The sequence below is a fragment of the Tenrec ecaudatus genome, chromosome 7, assembly GCF_050624435.1.
Source record: "Tenrec ecaudatus isolate mTenEca1 chromosome 7, mTenEca1.hap1, whole genome shotgun sequence".
Taxonomy (NCBI): domain Eukaryota; kingdom Metazoa; phylum Chordata; class Mammalia; order Afrosoricida; family Tenrecidae; genus Tenrec; species Tenrec ecaudatus.
The window spans coordinates 129110652-129133278 of NC_134536.1; the positions used below are offsets into that span (position 1 = coordinate 129110652).

Here is a 22627-nt window from a genome sequence, read left to right on the forward strand (position 1 = left end):
GCCTGATTCATCACAGTAGCAAAATGACAGTGATGAAGTAGCAATGAAAATAATGTTATGGTTGGTGGGTCACCAGCACATGAGGACCTGTAGGAAAGGGTGGCAGCATGAGGAAGGTTGAGAACCCCTGCTCTAGGGGAACGTGTTGACTGTCTGCACTGAAGTACAGGCAGGAGCTGCAGAATCAACATTGGTACAAAGTTATGAGTGATGCTGTTTCCCATCCATTTTTCTCAAGGGGAGAGTTTAGAACATGCAACGTCTCCTTTGGATATAAACTCAGGACAAGCACAGGCTTCCCGAAGGGTCAGCCTTGTGGAAGCTCATCTCCTGAGTTCCCGGCCAGGTTGCTCACATCACAGTCTCTGTGAGCCTAGACACCATGTTTCGGATAGCCAACTCCGGGCGTTCTGAATCGGCAAGGAACTGGAAAACACAGCCAGTCGTGGAAGTCCTGTGTGCCTAGGAATCACCAGCGGGTAGCGTTCACAGCCAGCACGCCAAACCAGTCTCTCAGTCCTTCCTCCCTGGCACACGACAGAGTTCCACAGAGGTGACGGAACAAAACGTGTAGGAATTGTTGAATGGAGAACTGATTGGCTCTGTGAACCTTCACAGTAAAAAGTTCTCACCACCCTTTCCAACGTGCTGGCCACCAGATGGCAAACTCGCTGCAACATCAGGGACGCCCAGCCTTCTTCCCTTTTCCTTGAAACCAACTGCAGTTCACAAGAAAGCCTAGGTCACAGACTCAACCAATTACTACTCCTGGGGTGGGGGTGGGGGAGCAAGCAAAAGTGGAAAAACAACTATATTGAAACCTACCAAGTCCAATGGTATGTCCCATGGTTCCCTTACCTTTATTCTAGTCAAACTGTCACTGCCCCAGCTCTCCAATGCACCGCACACCTCCTCAGCATTTGCCCTGGTCCACTTGACATGCATGTGTTTTTGAGGGTACCAACGTTGCCTTTAGAGGAACACAGAACAAAACAAAAACCAACCCGGAAAACTCTCAGGAAAATGGAGAAAACAGCTCATCCAAAGGTTTCTTAATTATATTTCCTATGAGACGCGGGATATTTTAAATAGTTTAAAAAAAAGAGCTTTTTGCATTTTCATTCTCCAGTTATAAAAGTTAACTTATTATAGTAATAATTCGGCTATTAAAATTTAAAAATGCCTAGTCTTGAGTCTGCACCATGTAGCCCAGCCCTGCTGGTTCCACCGCCCCTGGCCCTGTGAGGGCTGCAGCCCATGCCTGGTCAGCCCTATTGCTGAAAGAGGGGCAGGCCCTGCAACATCAGTGCTCCGGGTACCAGGATTGCCTTGTCTTGCGCAGGAAGTGAAGACCTACAGCAATCTGTCCTGTAGGGCGACATCATCCAGGGCACCAAGAGGGACAGGCTCTGCGACCAGGAGACAACTGCCAACCTACCCCTCTACAGCCACCCCAAGCCCCTAAGGTGCTGATCATTGGGGTCAGGATGTCCTGCAGAAGTCGTGAAGCACCCCGTGATGGCCAAAGTCCAGTGTGGAACTGAGGAGGATGTTACCCACGTTCCTAGCACGGCTGGTGGATACTCCAGCTTGACCTGACCCTCCATGTGACATCCACAGCAGCAGGATTTATTTATCACGGCCTCTCAGAGCCTGTGGGCAATCCATCCTCCTACGGCTCATGGAGTCAGCCCTGAAGGAGGCCATCCAGCCCCTGCTGCCAGGGCGAGGGCCAGTGGCTGCACCTGGACTTCATTAAGGAGCGGTGACGATTCTACTCTCTCCCCACCAAGTGGTACCATCCTCACCTACCCCAGCAGTCGCATGGGCATCAAGCTGTGCAGGCCCTGGCTCCGACCCAGCTGCAGCAGAGACCACTGAAGCAGCTCTTGACGGAGTCCGGGATGACATGAGCCGAGCTTGAAGCTACAGCTGCCACCACCGCCCAGAAACTCAGGACCAGGGAGCCTCAGGGTGCCCAGACCTCCAGCTCCATCAAGACCCTCTGCGGGCTCTCACCCTCCAACCAAGTGTCACTGGCCCCAGAATACTGCCTGGCCTGCCTGGCTGGTGGACTACCTGTCTGCTTACGTGGCATCCTGCCTCCAGCCGAGACCAGTGTGTACAGCACCACCTCTGCCTTCCATCCCCAAGTTGACCAAACGCGTATTTATAATAACAGATGCTAAATCTTTGTTCTTATTTGCCCAAATATAACAGGGTAACACAGTGTACAGTGTTGACACAGTTTACACATGTTATTGTCCCTATGTACAGAGTTATTTAAACAACAACAACAACAAAAAACCAACAACCTGAAGTGGCAGTAATTATAGACCAAAAACATTTTCCTTGGATTGAGCACAAGCATTAGCAATCTGGTTCAAGTTTATTATGTAAACTCTTGACTCCAGTTGTCCTGCCAATGAGTGACATTCAAGATACTTGGGTTTTAAAACATGTTCCAAGAAAAACAAGTCCTACAAACGGAACTAACCATATTCACAAAGAACATTCCATTTTACAAATGATGTGACCAAGCAAGCACCAAGGACCCCCTTTTGTGAAAACAGACTCAAAAGGCAGATAAAAGACAACAATGTGTACGGAGGGGGACCTTGCTTAAAGTAAAATCGTAAGCACTTTAAGAAAGAACGCGGACAAACACATGTCACTTACTACTCCAAGCAAGAATTCACAGCCAACTTGTGCCAAGATGAAAGAATGGCCCAGCGACTCTCCTGGCTCTCACTCCCTTCAAGAGACTTCGCTTGTGGCTGCTGCGACGTCATCTGCAGGCTCTGGGACATGCCATGTGAACTGAATTCGCAGTTATTTTTTATCAAAAGACTCTTAAGAACTTGTTGGGTTATACCTACTGGAAAGGAGAAATTCATAAAGCCTTCTGGGGACCAAAATGGCACTATTAAATTTCACTTAGTTCTTGCCGAGTTCAGCTGTCCCTTTTCACTCGGCTACCTGCCTGATAATCCAGGTTTATCTCCCTGACAAGACCCAGCTGTCTAGAGATGGCGATAGCTAGCTAGAACACCGTAAGACTACCTGGCTATTTCCCTCTCTGGCTACGTGAGGATGTGAAGAAAGTAATCTCGGCCCTCGAAGCTGTGAGAAAACACATTTCAGTTCATCACAGCCATCTACTTGTGCTCTTTCTGTTTTAGCAGCACTAGCTCACTAAGAATTGGGGACTGAAGGGTGGGGGTGCTGTTCTAACAGATAAATAAAATGCGGACGGATTGTGGAATTAGGTAACGCGGTAGATGCTGGAACCGTTTGACTGAACCTAACAGTGAACGCCTAGATTGCCTAGGAGAGTGTTGGTAGAATTTCAGACCTCACAGGGGTGGGGGCGGAAGTCAGGAGACCCAAGGGGGAAGTCTTGATGCTCTTATAGAATACACAAAAGCAGGAGCAATAGAACTTCACAAGAAGCATGGACGTGCTTCAGGGGAGGCTGTGAAAGATCATGATGAACACATGATTGGACCAGAGAGGAAGGGAGATGCTTTGTATGCAATAGCAAAAACCTTTTGTCTGCGTTATACTCGAATGTTTGGTGAAAGGTAGAACTTACAAGTGATGAACTTGGACCAGATGGCTAAGCAAGCTCTTAATTAAAGGGGCCACGTAGGTTCTCTTTGCCATTTGTAGTAAAGTATGAAAATAAAAAGATGCATCTATCTAGATAAGTGGGATAAAAAATCCGGAGGAAAAAACACAGGACTGACAGTTCAGGGGGAACCAGGAATAAGGGAGCAAGTGATCTAAAATCAATGGCAAGGAGGGTGTAGGATGCTTGATGGGGCTTGACCAAGGGCAACGTAGTAGAGAGGAATTTCTGAAACGCGAATGAAGGCTGAACATGATGGTGGGACAAGAGGAAAGTAAAAGGAAATAGAGGAAAGAACTAGGAGACAAAGGACATTTACAGAGGTCTAAATACAGGCATGTACATATGTAAATATATTTATATATAATGATATGGAAATCTATGTACATATATTTATATGTTAAATATTAAGCTAGCAGACAGACATTGTATCTCTACTCAAGTACTCCCTCAATGCAAGAACATTTTGTTCTAATAACTTGGCATTCTGAGATGCTCACCTTCCTGATATGAGCACTGAAGACAAAATGGGTGCATAAGCAAATGTGGTGAAGGAAGCTGATGGTGCCCGGCTATCAAAAGATATAGCGTCTGGGGTCTTAAAGGCTTAAAGATAAACAAGCGGCCATCTAGCTGAGAAGCAACAAAGTCCACATGGAAGAAGCACACCAGCCTGTGTGATCATGAGGTGTCGATGGGATTAGGCATCAGAGACCCAGAACAAAAAAAAATCATATCAATGTGAATGAGGGGAAGTGTGGAGTAGAGACCCAAAACCCATCTGTAGACAATTGAACATCCCCTCACAGAAGAGTCACAGGAAGAGATGAGCCACTCAGGGGTACAGTATAGCACCAATGAAGCATACAACTTTCTTCTAGTTCTTTAATGTTTCCTCCCCCCACCACTATCATGACCCCATTTCTACCTTATAAATCTGGCTAGACCCGAGCATGTACATGGGTACAGATAAGAGCTGGAAACACAAGGAATCCAGGACAGATAAATCTCTCAGAACCAATAATGAGAGCACTGATATCAGGAGTGTAAGGGGAAGGTGGGGGGACAAAGGGGAACTGATCACAATAATCTATATATAGCCTCCTCCCAGGGGGATGGGCAACAGAAAAGTGGGTAAAGGGAGACATCGGTCAGAGTAAGACATGAAAAATATAATTTATAAATTATCAAGGGTGTAAAACAAATCTCACAGTGTCTAAAAGCAAAGGAGGGCTAATAAATAAATTGTATTGCTATCATGACTCACAAATTTTGGAAAAATAAAAACACACTGTGAATATTCCTTAAAAAAATTATCAAGGGTTCAGGAGGGAGGGAGGAAAAAATGAGCTGATACCAAGGGCTCAAGTAGAAAGAAAATGTTTTGAAATTGATGATGGCAACATATATACAAATGTACTTGACACAATGGATGTATGACTGGATTGTGATAAGAGCTCTAGGAGCCCCCAATAAAATGGTTTTAAAAAAATAAAAGAGTTGTACTTAAAATTAACTGCATAAAAAAAGGAAAACAACAATTTAGAAAATTCTGTTGTCTGAGCTAAGGACATATGTCCTCCAGCATTCACTGAGGTCATTAAAAGGGAGTAAGCCTATGACGTTTGAGCGCTTAAATATCTGCATCACTCAAGGACTGGAAATGCCTATGCAAACCTCAATGCTAAACCAAGGTCAGTTAGGAAAATTATTGTAGAAACTGAACTCAGCGAAGAATACATCATCGGGATGAGATAGAGTCCTTAACAACTTGTATTGCGCAGGTCCGTCTCCACAGCTAGCTGAAGCACAAAAGGACCTGAAGCACTTCCTGCTGAAGCTCACGTTACTACGGCCTTCAGCATGGATGATACCTCAACGCAGAGAAAACAGAAAGTCTCACAGCTGCAACCAGCAACAGCAATAAGCAGAGGAGACAACACCGCTGCCGGGGCTGTCCCTTCACTTGGACCCCAAGGAAGAAAGGATGTAGTGTTTCAGTGGGCAGATCTGCTGCCAAAGATCTCTTCCAGGTGTAAAAGAACAGCGATGTTCCTTTGAGAACGAAGACATCCTGGACCGACGCCCTGCATTTCCCATCGCCTCAGTGCACAGGCAAGCTGGACTGACAGAGAGTTGATGCTTTTGATTATGGCGGTGGAGAAGAATATTCAAAGTACCATGGACTGCGGGAAAAACAAGCAAGTCTGTCTTTGCAAAAAAAAAAAAAAAATAGAGCCAGAACTCCTGAGGAGTGAGGCTCGTGACATTTGGTCTCTCCCTTTGGACAGGCTATCAGAGTAGACCAGCGGCTGGAGAGGAACGTCATGCTTGATAAAATGCAGGGTCAACAAAGGAGAGCAAGACCCTCAGCGAGGTGGATGGACACAATGACAGACTCAAACCAAGCCGTGAAGATGGGGATGGGGCCGGGCCGCGCAGTGTAGGTGGCGTCTCGGGCTCAGAAGCAACTTGTAGGTGCCTAACAGGCACAAGGGCAATATGCACGGTGATCTCACTCTGGAAGGACCTGGCGCTCTCACCCAGAGAGGTGGCATCAACCTTCATGGTAGCGCAGCGAGGCAAGAGAGTGTATAAGGGGAACGGACGTTCCAGCAATGTTGCCTTGCATGGAGTGCATCGCACAAACTGATCCCAGTATTTTTTTCGAATCCTTTTCTCTCTCCTCTTTGTCAAACGTCGCACGCCATCCGAGGACATTCCCTCAGTGACCTCATTCCTCCTCCTCCCCTGCATGTCTTCCGCTGTGGACTGTGCACTCTCTTCACTGAACTCCCCTCCCCTCTCTGCTCCTCAGTCTACCAAGTGTTCGGCACATAACTAGCATGTAGCTCATCCAAAAGTTACCGTCAGCGCAGATAATCACAGTCAGATATTTTTTCTCAAAATAATACATTCATTCCATTTCAGAAACATTTAGGAAAGCAGTTTGATTTAAGGGGGGAAATTAGAACATATAATTATAAATTAGGAAATATTTTAAGTGTGTATACATAATTCATACACATTATACCTAATCCAGATCAGAGCTTGAGGAGAAAATACTTGTTTTGAGACTCTCAGAGGAATGCACGAAAACATTCTTGAGACTCAGACCCAAGGTAGCATTTTGATGATAACGTAATTTGAAACACAGAGCATATTTCAAAATGCTAATTAGAGTGGGTGGTTTATGTAACCAAATAGGCTAATATCAAATAGGCAGGTCACAATCTTGTATTTAATGATAGCAGAACATTCTAGCTGGGGAGCATCTAACTGTAATGCAGAAATATCTTCCAAAACACTTTATCTAAAAATTATACTTCAAAAAACATACCTACAACCCCCCCACCCCCCACCAAGGGGTCTGAACAACAGAAATGTGGGTGAAGAGAGACAGCAGTCAATGTAAGATATGAAAATAATAATAATTTATAATTTATCAAGGGGTCACTGGAGGGGGGAGGGAGAGGAAAGAGAGGAGCTGATAGCAAGAGCTCAAATAGAAAGTAAATGTTTAGAAAATTTTGATGGCAACATGTACAAATGTGCTTGATACAATTGAGGTGTGGATTATTGTAAGAGCTGTAAGATTCCCCCATCCCACAATAAAATGATCTTTAAATACATACACATTCACATACATACACAAACAGAGAGGGCCTGGAGTTCAGCAGGATCATAGACTTGGCAAACACCAAGGTCAACTGGCATGACCTACCCACAAAGACAATGTTCTACAGTCTACGTCAGAGAGCAGAGATGAGTCTTCCAAGCTCTTGAGCAGCATCTAAGGTGCAACTAGAGGTCTCTTCCTGCCCAGAGGAAAGCAGAGTGAAGAAAATCCAAGACTCATGGAAGCCATTAGTCCAGTGGGCTAATGGGGCACACAAACCTATAAGCAACCGTCCACGACCATGAGACCAGAAAAATGAGACAGCACCGTGACCAACTGTTCTAAAAGGGATCACATTAGAAGGTCCTAAATAAGAGTGGGGGGAACTGTAGAACAGAATTAAAAATGAACTAAGAGACCAGGCTTACAGAGCCTGGCAGAACGCCCGAGTCACCATCAAGTTAGTCAAACAATAGACCGGTCTCGGTGTGGGGGGACAACAGCCCTAGGGAAGTCCATGACTTGGAATAACCAACCACTGAGAGGGCAGCATTTACCCCAGACAAAGTTCAGATGGTGAGGAAAGTTGGGACAGAAACGGGAAGCACAGGGAGGGAGTGCCATCGATGCTGTGAAACAAATCGTGCATGAAGTGCTGCGGGGAGAACTGGCCTGCTCTCTCAACCTGCACCCAACTCACAAGAAAAAGGTTTTGTTTTTCCCAGGGAAGGGGGGCAGCTCATTCCCCAGATTCTGCACGTCTAAGTAAGGAGCTCCTGTCTGCCTCCTTTTGTATGGGTCACCCAGAGCGGAAGCACACATAGTCAGCCAGCGTACAACCGTCCCCTCTGGCAAACGAATGCACCTCCCAGAGGGAAGCAGCTTTTCCACTCTCTGCAGGAGGTGAAGTAGCTCACCTGGAGGACCACCTAGACCCGAGCCTGGCACCCGACACACCTGATGCACCACCTAGACCCGAGCCTGGCACCCAACACACCTGACAGACCACATGGACCCGAGCCTGGCACCCGACGCACCTGACAGACCACCTAGACCCGAGCCTGGCACCCGACACACCTGACGGACCACATGGACCCGAGCCTGGCACCCGACACACCTGACAGACCACCTAGACCCGAGCCTGACACCCGACACACATGACGGACCACATGGACCCGAGCCTGGCACCCGACACACCTGACGTACCACCTAGACCCAAGCCTGGCACCCAACATATCTGACGGACCACCTAGACCCGAGCCTGGCACCCGACACACCTGACACACCACCTAGACCCGAGCCTGGCACCCGACACACCTGACACACCACCTAGACCCGAGCCTGGCACCCGACACACCTGACGGACCACCTAGACCCGAGCCTGGCACCCGACACACCTGACAGACCACCTAGACCCGAGCCTGGCACCCGACACACCTGACGGACCACCTAGACCCGAGCCTGGCACCCGACACACCTGACGGACCACCTAGACCCGAGCCTGGCACCCGACACACCTGATGTATCACCTAGACCCGAGCCTGGCACCTGACACACCTGATGTATCACCTAGACCCGAGCCTGGCACCCGACACCCAGTTGCTGTTGCAACTCGTGGCACCCCATGGGTGTCAGAGTAGAACTACTGCACAGGGATTTCACAGACACAGAAGGCACATTTCCTCCGAGGTGCCTCAGGGGGCACTTGAACGGGTGACTTTTCGTTTAACAGATGAGTGCTGTAACAACTGCCCCACCTGGAGACTCTGGTATCTATCGTACGTTGTGCGAAGCTGCCAAGTAGGTTCCAACTTACTGCAAACCTAGGCACACGAGAGCCCAACACTGAGCAGCTGCCCCAGTGTTGTTTGAAGCCACTGTCAATCCATCCCACTGAGGGCCGTCCTCGTCCCCCACCGCCCCTCCACTTTCCCAAGCAGGAGACCCTGCTCCAGGGACGAGTCTCTCCTGACAACATATTCAAGCCTCAGCGTCCTTGCTCCCAGCAGCACTCGAGCTGTACTTCTTCCAAGGCAGATCTGTGGTTCTTTTGGCCACTATTCTTCACCAGCCCCACAAGGCAAATGCATCGATCCTTCTGTGGGTTCCCGCATACAATGTCCAACTCTCCCATGCCGAACGAGGACTGGGACTACCACGTCAGGCACACTGACATCTTTGCTTCCCACACTTTACAGAGTCTTGTGCAGCAGATCTGCCCAGTGCAATGCCACCTGACTTCCTGAGCGGCTTACTGTCTGCACTTAACAAGCGCATGCTGCATGAATGCATGGCTCCTGGGCAAATCACTTGCCACTGTTTGCCCACAGAAGACCTACTCGATGATCTCAAGACTGCACTTTCCAAACTAAAACCCAACAACAAACTCACTGCCGTCGAGTTGACCCTCACTCCTAGTAACCCTAATGGACAGAGCGGAAGTCATTCTTTTGACTTTCCAAGGCTGTAAATCTGCAGGGGAGCAGAAAGTCTCACCTTTCTCCCATGAAGTATCAGGTGGATTTGAACTGATGACCCTCTAGTTAGCAACCCAAGGCATAACCCACTAGGCAACCAGGGGCTTCCTTTGCTAGCTAACATAACTAGGAGGATGGACAGATGAGGAAGACCAATGTCACTGACAACTGTGTAGAAAAGTACTGAATGGGAAACTATTCCCCAAACACAAACAACAAAGTCAGTACGATACATATATTTAAGACAAGACAACCAAACCCGCTGGTGTCATTTTTCACAACTCACACGGGCCCTACAGGACAGGGTGGAACTAGTCCCTGGGGACTCCGAGACTGGGCTCCAGGCTGGAGAGGCCAGTGGTGTGAACACGTCATCTTTCTGTTAGCAGTCCTGCTGACCACGGCCACCGGGGCACCTACACATGCTCGCCCACTGTCCTCGATCAATTCTGACTCAGCGCAGCCCTACTGCACTGGGTACATCTTCTCCACAGGGTTTCTGAGACAGTAAATCTTTCTAGGAGCGGGCAGCCTTTATTTTCTCCCATGGAAGCACCAGTGGGTTTGAACCACAGACCTTGTGATATGGTTAGCAGCCCAATAGTTAACCCCTGGTGATACCGGGGCTCTTGTTACATCTTTAGGGAATAGAATGACTCGCTTACAGTGAGTCTCTGACACGACTCTTGATGCTGGTCATTTTCTGCATATCCGGAGTGCCTATTTTTGAAAGACAACTTTATAACATTAGATGCAGATCTTTTCAGACTACTGTAGTACAGACAGTGAAAAGATGAAGGCATGTGTGTAGGATAACTTCCTTGATGACATACCTAACTAATACTTTAATAGGACTATAAATGAAAAACTAAAAGTCACATATCAGTATTCATAAAATATTTAAAAGTAAATTTTCTACGGGATGTATTTAATGTTCTTACTTGGTACAAAGTCTGTGTTACATTTCAGGGTAAATTAAGATTTCCCACTACCTTTTTTCAAACAACACTGGCTACTCCAAAGTCATTTTCCAAATCTTTTATCTATATCATATAAGCCTATGCTAAAAAATAGCTTCCAGGTGTACTGGGTGACATGTAGTCAGACAATGGGAAGTCTGGACAGAGAGCAGTGAAAGAACTGAAATCAAAATGTTGTACAATTTATAAATACAGAAGGCATCTTTAGGTCGAGGTCTGTGGATAAAAGTCGCTCCAAACATGTCCCAGTTGTGTATGTTGTGGTCACATCTAGAGAAAAGAGGCTGACCTTTCCCAGATCTTGCCAATCCTAAAATTCTCAGAGAGCCGGAGAATCAAAATGCAAACTAAGAATAGACTATCCTATTTCTAAATATATCTGTTGGTACCTCTAGGAAAGAAAAGAGCTTTAAAAACTCTAGATCTGGATCAGTTATCCAGCATTAAAGAACAAAAAATCATATCGTTGTGTGCTCACCTCCCCAATGTGATCGCTGAAGACAAATGGGTGCATAAGCAAATGTGGTGAAGAAAGCTGATGGTGCCTGGCTATCAAAAGATATAGCATCTGGGGTCTTAAAGGCTTGAAGATAAACAAGCGGCCATCTAGCTCAGAAGCAACAAAACCCACATGGAAGAAGGACACCAGCCTGTGTGATCACGAGGTGTCGAAGGGATCAGTTATCAGACATCAAAAACAAAAAAAGTCTCATTGTGAATGAGGGGGAGTGCAGAGTAGAGACCCAAAGCCCATCTGTAGGCAATTAGACATCCCCTTACAGAAGGGTCACAGGGAGGAGACAAGCCAGTCAGAGTGCGATGTAACAACAATGAAACATACAACTTTCTCTAGTTCCTAGATGAGATGCTTCCACCACCACCACCCACTACCATGATCCCAATTCTACCTTATAAATCTGGCTAGACTAGAGGATGTACACTGGTACAGACAGGAACTAGAAACAGAATTCAGGATGGATGACCCCTTCAGGACGTGGTGAGAGTGGTGACAGGAGGGTAGAGGAAGGGTGGGGTGGAAAGTGGGAACCGATTACAGGGATCTACATATAACCTCCTCCCTGGGGGTCGGACAACAGAAAAGTGGGTGAAGGGAAACGATGGACAGTGTAAGATATGACAAAATAATTTCTAAATTATCAAGGGTTCATGGGCGTGGGGGAGTGGGGAAAGAGGGGTAAAATGAGGAGCTGATGCCAAGGGCTTAAGTGGAGAGCTAATGTTTTGAGAATGATGAGGGCAACCAATGTACAAATGTGCTTTACACAATGGATGGATATATGGATTGTGATGAGAGTTGTATGAGCCCCCAATAAAATGATTTAAAAATAAGGCAAAACAAAACAAACAAACAAAATAACCCCCCCAAAGTTCTGGATCTAAATATAGGGTCACTGATTTATTCTAAATCCAAGAAGAAACAAAAACTTTCAGATCAAAATCACATAATCAATCACAATTTTTACTCTGCATTCAACTGGATTAAAAAGGTTATTTTGGGTGAGTGGGTAATAGTTTCTATATACAGAGATACTTCTAGATTTGCAACATTAAAAAAATTTTTGTATCAGGGGCTCAAGTGGGAAGAGAAGGCTTTGAAAATGATGATGGTGGCATATGTGCAAATGCGCCTGACACACAGGATGAATGTATGGATTGTGAAAGAGATGTAAGAGGCCCAAGTAAGAGAAAAAAACATTTTTAAAATGTCACGATTTCTGAGGGTTGTCAGTTTAAAAAGTGAAAATGTGTTCTCCCAAACTTTCTGTGGTGTTCAGTATTACAGATGATCAAAATCCCAGTTTTCCAAGCAACACACCTGAAGATTTTAGAGTCCACCTTTAAAAAGCACCTAAGTCTCTCCAGTTCTAATTATTGAAAAATTATTTTTTGGAAACAAATTAGAATCTACTGTATTAGTTTTATGAAACAAAACCGTCATTTATGAGTAAAAGATCAACGACTATGGTATATATCTCTAACTCAGGGGAAAAGTTTATAGTCTAAAATTTATACTACAAAAATCTCCTAAAAGTCCAATGATAATAGGTGAGCCCAACACTATAAAATATTTCTAGGGATTGCGGAACGCTACTTCTAAAACAAAAACTTCACCAAGAGACAGTTATCTATTTAAAAAAATTATATCTGCATATAGATGTAATAAAAATGGAGTCACATCTGAAATACATGGCAGGCAACTCTGAATGATGGTCAACTTTAATATATGTAACAGTACTCAATATTCCTTAGCCAGGTCCAAGCTATTCAGTAGATATTTGAAATTCTCTCCCCTTAGATGCTTACCGCCACATTTCAAAATTCATCATTTCCCTGAAGGAGCCCTCCAATGCCTCAGGAACAGCAGGGATGGTGGGCTGGGTCAGCCCCAGTGAGCGCTAGAATCTACAGTGGGCCGGTGCCAGCATCTTTCAGCCCAGCTGCTTTCTCAGGGCTGAAGAGTCCACAAGGAAATGGGTTCTTTCCGACATGGTCTCTCCTTGGTCACAATTTGATGGGCGCATTTCATATTTACTCAAAAAACGCCATCTCTTTTCAAAGAACATTTCTCTAAGGCAAGGCACACCTTGTATATTTTAAAGACCTTTTCCCCAAACCTGTACTCCAAACAGAGAACCAGTTCTTGAGCTCCACCATACGATGTTTAATTAAGCCGCTAAGTGTTCTCTCTTCTCCAATTACGAGTTTTTACAGTGAAAGATGTGACTTACAACAGCTGCCTACTAGCATGGCTAAAATGGGCTCTGCTTGACTCACCACTACGCAAATAGAACCCCAATCATCTGTGAAAGGGACAGAATAACTGCTTTGGCTTCGAAAATTCTTTTTTTTTTTAAATTTTTGAAAATTCTTTTTTTTTGGTCTTCATTTTACCGATCAATGGAAACATGACTTTTCCCTCTCTCCCCTATGGAAATGAAGGTCAATCTTAAGACTTGAACGCCCCTCCCCCGAAAAGAATGTGTTTCAAAGGATGACATTGATTCTGCAGCTCTGGGAGATGGACATATCTGATCAGAGCACACGGGAGCAGATGAAGGGGCAGGAGGAGACAGTGGAACACAGCCTGGCCCACGAGGCCGTGAGGATGATGTTCCTGAGTAGAGCAGCAAGTCCACAGAGAGAACATGGCTGGCCCCACTATGAGACATGATGCCCCTCAGTGACCAAGGGCGCTACAGGGGACAGCACCGGAGACACGGTGTGGGAATTGCACCTGACCTGATCCCACCACACCGAGGCAAGGCACTTGGGGAGTGCAGCATAACAGCAAGGGAATGGAGTGGCAAGGTCCCCAGGGAATGCTGAAAGTGGACTTTGGGGCCAGGGCGTGGCGCCCCAACAGACTGGACTGGAAAACACTCCTAAGGGCCAGCAAACGATCCCTGAACTAACTACAAAAAAAAAACAAAAACCAGACTTGAACGTCTTATAATAACTAGGAAGTCATCTGTCAATTACACTGATACACACTTGGATGCTCTAGTCCAATGCCGGCTCCGCCTCTCGCAAGCAGCGCTCCCGCACCTCGGCCAAGTTCCTCATCCTTTGTGTAACAGGGCAGCAAGCCTACCCTTGACGGTGGTTGTTGGGATTAATAGTACATCTGCATTCTCCCGATCTGAAAACTTAAAGCCGTAACAAATGCTCTTTTACCTCCTCTTTCCCTTCACTTCCACGTGGAACATGTTTCCGTCGCAGGCCTGACACGAGGAAGCATCCTGCATTTGAGCTCAACTCTCATTTCCAGAGAGGCAATGTCTTTGCCACTTTGTTCCCTCACATTCTTCTCTCTGATTTCTGTTTCGGGTAATTAATGTCTGATGATATTTGCAAGACAGACAGCCAAAGAACCCACAAAACCAGGAAATGTTCCATTCCTCAACTTTTATTAAAAGGACACTTGTAGTTAAGCAAATGACAATTTGATAAATTAAAGTTGATTAGGCTTAGGGGGAACATGGGCATAGGAAGACGGGGGTACAGTGAAGTGCCAGGGCCTGAATGAAATGTCAAACAGAGTCAGAGGGGAAAAAAAAAATCGGTCACAGTTTCCCCCTGCTCCTCCCAAGACCTCAGTCTTCCACCTTTGCCTGCGCTGCACCTGGACAACCCCTGAGCACAGCAAACTCCAAGGAGATGGGGAGGGCCACCTTCCTCCCAGCCAGCCACAGCCTGGGCAGCTTCCAGCCAGGGGACACTTACCGCTTACCCCACTTCCGCCTTAGGGCTTTCAAGTCCACACCCCTTTCCTTTTGGTCTCCAATTTCTCCACACAGTTTAAACTAGCCCCACCTTTACTGTGCCCAGGTATTTTACCACTTCCAAACCTGGTGACACAGTGGTTAAACACTCGGCTGCCAACCAAAGGGTCTGCAGTTCGAACCAATCAGCCAGTCCTGTCCTGCCTCTCAGAAAGGCACATTACCTAAACCGGGGCACGTTGCTCTCCTCCTTTCTAAACCTTAGTTGTGTACCTGGAGGGGGAGAAGCTACCCTTGAACGTACCACAGAACGTTATTCAAGAGGGCGCTATGCCTATGTAGGTGGACCCAGGACACAACCTTCTTCACCTTGTCTTCCCACTAGTTTTCATTCATCTTACCCGCAGTTTCCCGCCTGGATCCCAAACCCACCATACTCATGGCCGTGGAATCTATTTGGACTCTGAGCCACCTACAGAAGTACAGACCTGCCCCTGAGACGCACTTTGTCCCAAGGAGCAGCAGATGGTTTTCAACTGCGATCTTGAGGTGGGCGGCCCAAGGGGTGTCCAGCAGGGCCCTTCCCCTTGGGATGTGTCTCCCAAGCCACTCCCCTCGCCTTCAACCCCAAACCTCTGGCCCCTGCCCCTTAGGGGCTATTTCCCCAGTGAACACTCCTCCGACATATCTACTTTGAAACCTGCCCTCTACCTGATTCCCCGCGCCCCCTACCCCCCCCACCCCCGCTTGTCTCCTTTCAGTTTACTGTTACTTTTTCTGAGGCCCAGAGAAGCTACATGAAGAAAGACCATTATATGACAATATAATAATTTCTAAATTATCAAGGGTTCATGAGGGAGGGAGGAGCGGGGAGGGAAGGGGAAAAAAGAGGAGCTGATGCCAGGGGCTTAAGTGGAGAGCAAATGTTTTAAGAATGATGAGGGCAAGGAATGTACAAATATGCTTGACACAATGGATGTATGTATGGATTGTGATAAGAGTTGTACGAGCCCCCGATAAAATGATTAAAAAAAAAAAGATCCCTTTGGTTTCATTGAAATAGAGAATCTGAGTTTTAAGACACTGGCAGACCAACAAAAACAAAGGCCAGGCTACTTTGGAGACGTTGCGAGTCCAGTTTCCGACCAAGCACACAGCTCAATCAAGCAAGGTGTTTTGGGGTCCCCGGGGCACACATGTTTGGGGCACACATGTTTGGGGTGTGTGTGCCCGTGCAACTCTCCATGCTACAAAGAGCCGGGGCCCTATGCAAATTACAGTTGTAACTGCCAGAGGCCAAGTCAGTGTAAAATGTGAACTTCCTTTTAACCCACATGATTTTCAGTGTGGAATCATGTCCCCTGCACCCCCAACTAACTTTCCAAGGTGATTCTAAATCAGCCCACTGAAGCCATCCCGAGCGCCTCTCCTCCTGCAGCTGTGCTATGACAAAACTCCAACCCTGGACCCATCAATCCTCGGTCTGCTCTTGCCGACAACAGCGGGATCTGGGGGGCAGGGGTTGCCATATAGTCTGGCCCACTGGCTTCATTTTAAACTCCAGATCCACTCAACAGTGTGGAGGTCTCTTTGCCTGCTGGCCTGGTTTCAGATTTCACCAAGTACACAGAACCATGAGAATGTAAAACCCTATAGACTCCAGCCCCAACTCACCACCTCCCATGCACTGTGTCTCTAGGCTCAGTCCTCTTTCCTGCAAAACTCCCACCCAAGTCAGTCCACCTCCTGTGTGTCAGGTTCCTCCTCAAGGGAGTTCTCAAGAACTCTGCTCGGGTCTGCCTCAGGTATGTAATGTGCTATGTCACAGACTCCCTCAAGTAAGTGGCCTTCATAGATGTCTCTCCTCAGTCCTGGAGGCTTGAAGTCAGATTCCTGGTGCAGGCTCTTAGGGGAAGGCTCTCGCTCTCTCTCTCTCTAAGCTGGCTGTCAAAAAAGATTCTCATCTTTAGCATCTGCTTCCCGGCTCCTGGGACATATCTTGGGCCCATCTGTGATCGCTCACTCCTTGCTTAATCTCTTAGATCTCAAAGAGATTGAATCAGACACTCCCCACACTCATCCTTCCTCATTTACAAGGGCAATCCACTCCCAAAGGGGATTATAACCACAGACAGGGAGGTGAGAATTGACAACACATAGTTTTAAGGGACGTAATTCAATCTGTAACAGGCAGACATTCTCAATAGTCTATAAAAACAATCCATCCTCCAATGATTCAACTCTTCTTTGACCCCATTTCTCTCTCCAGGCACTGCCCTCGACTGCACAACTGTCCCAAATAAACAGCCTACCCTCACCTCCCCTTCCTCTCCAACCTTCTGATCTAGCTTCTGTGACAAACTGCGCATCAAACCAGCCACCTTGGCGTTGCCAAATCCAAACGAACATTTCTCGACTCTCTTCCTTCGATTTCCCAGCAGCACTTGGCAGAGCTGGCTGTTCCGCTTTCTTCAAAAGGTAAAATTACTCTTCCATTCTTTATTGACATCTTGTGTGCCTAACCTGGAACCACTGAAGCCTCTAGGGTCACATGTGATCTCAGAGAGATCCATGACACATGCTCCTGTCTCTCAGAAGATGTGCTCAGTGGGAGGCCCTCCTCTCGGGCCAACTCAAACATTTGCTGCGTACCTGAGTCTCCAACCTGGATGTCCCCCAAGTACATAGGAAACCTAACAGGTTGACACAGAACTTGGGTTGCCCACCCAGTGATTTTCGAAACTGTATCCCTACTTTCATTAAACCTCCTCAATCGCTCCTAGTTACCATGAAGCTACAACTCCCCAGTCTGATACAAGAGGCTAGGCAGATCTGTCAAACCGCATCTTCTCAGACCCCTGCTTTCTCTTCCCACACTGTCTTCGCTCGTGTCCCCTAGCTTGGACTGTTTCCGGAGCTAGTCATTGACTAGCACAAACTCTTTTTTCAAGTCTTGGTTCCAGTGGCCTCTTCAAAGAGTCTCTCCTTGACCCTCAGTAGTTAAAAATCATCTGACCACCAATGTACTGTTGGAAAGTTCTGTTTATGAACATCCTAGTATTTGTCTTATTTGTGATGGCCCTGGTTTCTTATATTTGTTTCTTTTCTCCACTGGCCTGTAAATTCCAGGAGGGCAGGGAGTCGTCCTGCAGGCCACGAAAAGCAACTGTAACATAAAGAAGCTACTCTTTCCCGGCAAGTTCTAGATCTCCCCTCAGTTCAAGTTTTATTGGCTGTTTAGTCAGAGTGTTAACCTTGGCATTTGCCACAATCCAGGGGAGAAGAACGCCATGAGAAGAGGTTACTCCCCTTGCCCAGAGGTTGACACCGGATACACACTGGGATTCAGCTGCTGCGCTGCTCCTTCTAAATTCTCAAAGGTGGACATAGCCAGAGAGAGGGCAATGTTTCCCTCTGCATAGAAAATCGTTTTCCTACCATCCAATCGGACAACTAGCAAAAGGCAGAATGACTGCAGAGAAACAGAGACGCACAAACGCACTTGCCCCAGGAAAAAGAGGCGCTTCTCACCCCTGACTTGTTGCCCTCTCATTCTGCTCAGGTCAGCTCTGTTGGCAGTGGCTCTGGATGCTTCCTCCTGATCTCTCTGTGGTCCCTAGCCACACCCTGTTCTTATCAGGGCCCCTCCACAATTCTAAACGGAGCCTTTCTTCTTAGTCTTTCTCCCTAGGGCTTTACCTCAGTCTCACATTCCCAATTTGTTTCCATCCTGGATGTAATTCCTATTTTCATTACGTAACTGTCTCACTTTAACTGGATTGCTTGCCTAGCTATAAAGGCTTGAACATTATGTAACTTTTTACTAAAATGAGAAGATACACTTTTTTCGATGTAGTGGGGTTTTTAAAAATTTATACGTCGCAACGAATGTATAAGGGTGCTTTGCTCAATTGATGTATGTACAGATTGTGATAAGAGCCTTATGAGCCCCAATAAAAAGATTAAAAAAAAAAAAAAGAAAAATTTGACTCGGGGCTGCAGTGTTGGACCCTGTGTGGCCATGCTGTAGCCCAAATCCGGATTTGTCTTTTTGTCTATTTGTCTTTCTGTAATAAAGTTTTGCTTTGTTACTTCACAAAAAAAAAAATTTATACGTCTATTTATATTTATTGTTGTACAATAAGTTTTCGGCATTGATAGATCTTTTGCCCTTTGAAAGTGGCTGTTTTGATGTACATGTACATGGTGAGGTTTTAAAGTCTCTGGCTATCTAAGCACTCTTTCTGTGTAGTAATGTGGAAAATGGCAGCAAGAAGGGAACAGATAAAAACAGAAAGTGAGGTGTGCAATAAAGGTCCTTCAAGTAGAAAGCAAGTGGACCCCAATTCATTGGAGGCACCTGCACAGGGCACAGGGCAGGACAGTGACAGCCCCAAGACCTCCCATGTCACAATGAGATGGCTAACCAAGTGTCCTTGAACACCATTTCATTGACATGCAGATTTATTTAGCAAGACCTGGGTAGGCACTTTCCAGTGTGGAAGAAAGCCCTCACTGGGCTCAAGCAAACAGCAGAGCAGTGTGATGTTACAAATCTGCACTTAAAGTTGATGCTGATCCTCAGTCAGATTTGTAGGTAGAGCCACGAACATGAGCCTGGGATCCAAGGCCAACACTACCACTTAAGAGTCTAACTAAGGCTTAGACAATTAGTCTACCGATGTTTACATCCGTTCTTGCCCTGATAAATTGATCATCAAAGCAATATTGTCGAGCTGATGTGAAAACGAACTGTAAATTTTATAAGGCACCAACCACAATTCCTAGCACTTGGCTGGTGTCTAACACGTGGTGGTGGCGTCACAGTTAGTTGCCATGGAGACCATTCCAACTGAAACCCCTGGTGAGCTCAGCAAGTCCCACACCTGCGGGTTCTCAGGGCGGTAACCTTTCCGCAGTGGATGCCTGACTTCCCAGACACCTCGGGGTGGATTCCAACCGCCCAGCTTTTGCCTAGGAATCTGTGCGTAATCGTTTTGCCACGTAGTGTGACTGAATATGTGGTAGGTCTTCTTAACTGGAAGATCTAAAACATGTCCTTTCAGACAGGCAAGGCACGCTACAGTGGTTACCACCGTGTTACGTCAGTCCACACGAAATTAACTTTCTGATCTCGGGAGATGGGCTAGAGATCAGAATGCTTCCCCTGGCCCCCTCCCACCCCAAATCTCCCAAGAATATTTTTGGTCTCTCTCTCTCTCTCTCTCTCTCTCTCTCTCTCTCTCTCTCTCTCTCTCTCTCTCTCTCTCTCTCTCTCTCTCTCTCTCACACACTCACACACACACACACACACACACACACACCTTCTAATATAAAACTTTCACTAGTCAATCAGAGAACAGAGAAGCCTTCTATCAAAGAGAAAGATGGTCGACGTCGTTTTGGAAGGGAGGTGGGGAAGGCCGCTTTTGGAAGTCGGTTTGTCAGAGATCAAAGAAACCGTTTAAATTGGCTACCACTTGCAATCGGTGACATTTAAGGCAACAAAGAAAAGTTTGCAATCACTGATCACCTTTGTCCAATCAAACAATTAGAAAAGTGTGCAACGAATTGCTGAAAGGATAAGGAATTCCATTTGGAAAGGCATTACGGCAAACGATGTACAGTTTCATCAATTTCCCGTTCTACTAACTACCTCTCACCATCACCACCAGAGTTACAGTATCTACGGAAGGCATAGAGACCGTCGCTCTCAATTCTTTTGGAGGGCAACTTTGTAACCTGGCTGGATCCTACATATTAACTGCACGGGGATTCGAGCAAGCACCCTCGCCTTGCTCCTAGCCCGACGGGCCACCCCACCGGAGCAAAGGCCGGCATCCGCATGACCCGCTGGGGCAAGGAGGTGCAGGTGGGGGCTGGGGGTGTCGCAAAGGGGGCCTGCCAGCCCCCAACTCGGGCCCCGGCGCATTTCTTCCCCGGGAACGAAGGGGAAGGAGCCCGAAGCCGGCCCCCAGCCCCTCCCGCGGCTCCGGCGATTCGGGCCTGGGGCGCGGGGGAGGCTCCACGGCCCCGTGCTGGGTGCAGGGCGCAGCAGCCCGAGCGCGGCCCCTCTCCGCACCCCCGGCCCGGGACGGCGGGACCTCCCCGCGGGGCGCCGCCCGCGCCGCGGACGAAGATGGCGCCGGCAGGGCGACTGCGCCACCGCGCTGGCGGAGGGCCAGGCCCAGCGCCATCTTTGCGTGTCCCGCCGCCGCCCCACGGGCCCCGCGTCCGGCGGCTGCGGGGCGCGAGCACGGTGGGCCCGAGGGCGCCTCCGCGGCCGCTGCTCGCCGCCCCCCCGCCCGCCCGGCCGGGGCTGGCTCGCGGCGCTCGGGGCCGGGCCGTGCAGCGGCGGCCGGAGGCGCGGGGCCCGGGGCGGCGAGCGCGCTCTCCCCGGGCGGGCGGCGGGGCAGGGGGAGCCCGGGGCGGCCGTCCGCGCCCCCCCTCCGAGCGCGGGCTCCATGTTGCGGAGCAGGAAGCCGACGCGCGGGACCCCTCGAGCCTCGGAGGGACCGGGCCGCGGGCGGGCGGGCGGGCGGGCGACCCGGGAGGCGGCGGCGGGCGGAGCCGGTTTTCCTGCCTCCCTGCCCGCGCCGGCGGCTCCGCGGGGCGGGAAGCACTCGCCCGGGGCGCGCGCGCGGCTAATTTCACACGGGCCCCATCAATGAGTCATTAAGAGGCTTCCCTCCCCCGCGCCGCGCTGCCCTCCCCACCGCCAACCGCCGGCACCCCTCCCCCACCCGCCCCACCCCCCACCCGGCCCGGGCTCTCCCTCTCCCGCTCCCCGCTCCAGAAATTTGCATCCGCGGGGAAAGGGGGGGGGGGAGAGAGAGACGACGAAGAAGGCGTGGGGGGGCCCCATCCCGCCGAGACGGCCCCCGGCCCGGCCGCGCGGCCCGCCCGCCCGCGACCCTGAACTTGGTCTTCCCGGCCGCCGCCCCCCCCCCGCCCCCGGCGGCGCAGGGAGAAGCATCAACCCGCGATCCCCGCTCTCCGTGTCCATGGAACATCCACCCACCACTACCATCACCCACCCACAAACCCACCCCCCCAAAAAAAACACACACACACAGCCTTAGCCAATAGCTCTCTGGGCTGAAACCTAATCTCCTGGTTTTGGCAAGTCGGTGTTTAATTTGCTCCTCCGTCTCGGCTGCCGGAGCGAGCTCTCCCGCCGCCCCCCCGCGCCGCCCCCCGCGCCGCTCCCTCCCGGAGGAAGGAGGCAGAGGAAGGAGGCTGTGTGTGCGTGCGTGTCGGTGGGGTATGTTGGTTGGTTTGTGTTTTTTTCCTGCTCGGGGCTTTTTTTTTTTTTTTCTTTTGCTCGCTCTCTCTCTCTCCTTGAAATTTTTATCACAAAATTAGAATACACTCAAAGGGAAACTCACCGTCATGAACAAGCAGAGCCTTGTCAACGGGGTTTCTGCGCCATCGCACCAGGGGCGGCGGCGGCGGGGCGGGCGGCGGGCGCGGGGCCGGGGCGCGGGCGGCGCGGGAGCTCCGGCCGAGCGGCGCCGGCCACACGCGCTGCGCTCCGCTCGCTCGCTCGCTCGCTCGCTCGCTCGCTCACCCCCGCGCCGGGCGGCGGGCGCCCGCTCCCCGCGCCCGCCCGGCCTGCATGCTCCGCGCCCGCCCGGCCTGCACGCTCCGCGCCCGGGCAAACCGCTCGCCGCGCC

General features: G+C 48.9%; 1 protein-coding gene across 1 annotated transcript in view; it reads right to left on the minus strand.

Annotated features, from left to right (window-relative positions):
* The window catches only part of BICRAL (BICRA like chromatin remodeling complex associated protein), an 80721-nt gene extending 58317 nt beyond the window's left edge, over nt 1-22404 (minus strand). Inside the window, exon 1 of the mRNA XM_075555094.1 lies at nt 22340-22404. The gene's annotated coding sequence lies outside the window, so the exon portion shown is untranslated. The remainder of the gene's footprint in view (nt 1-22339) is intronic.
* Nucleotides 22405-22627: the final 223 nt, after the last annotated feature.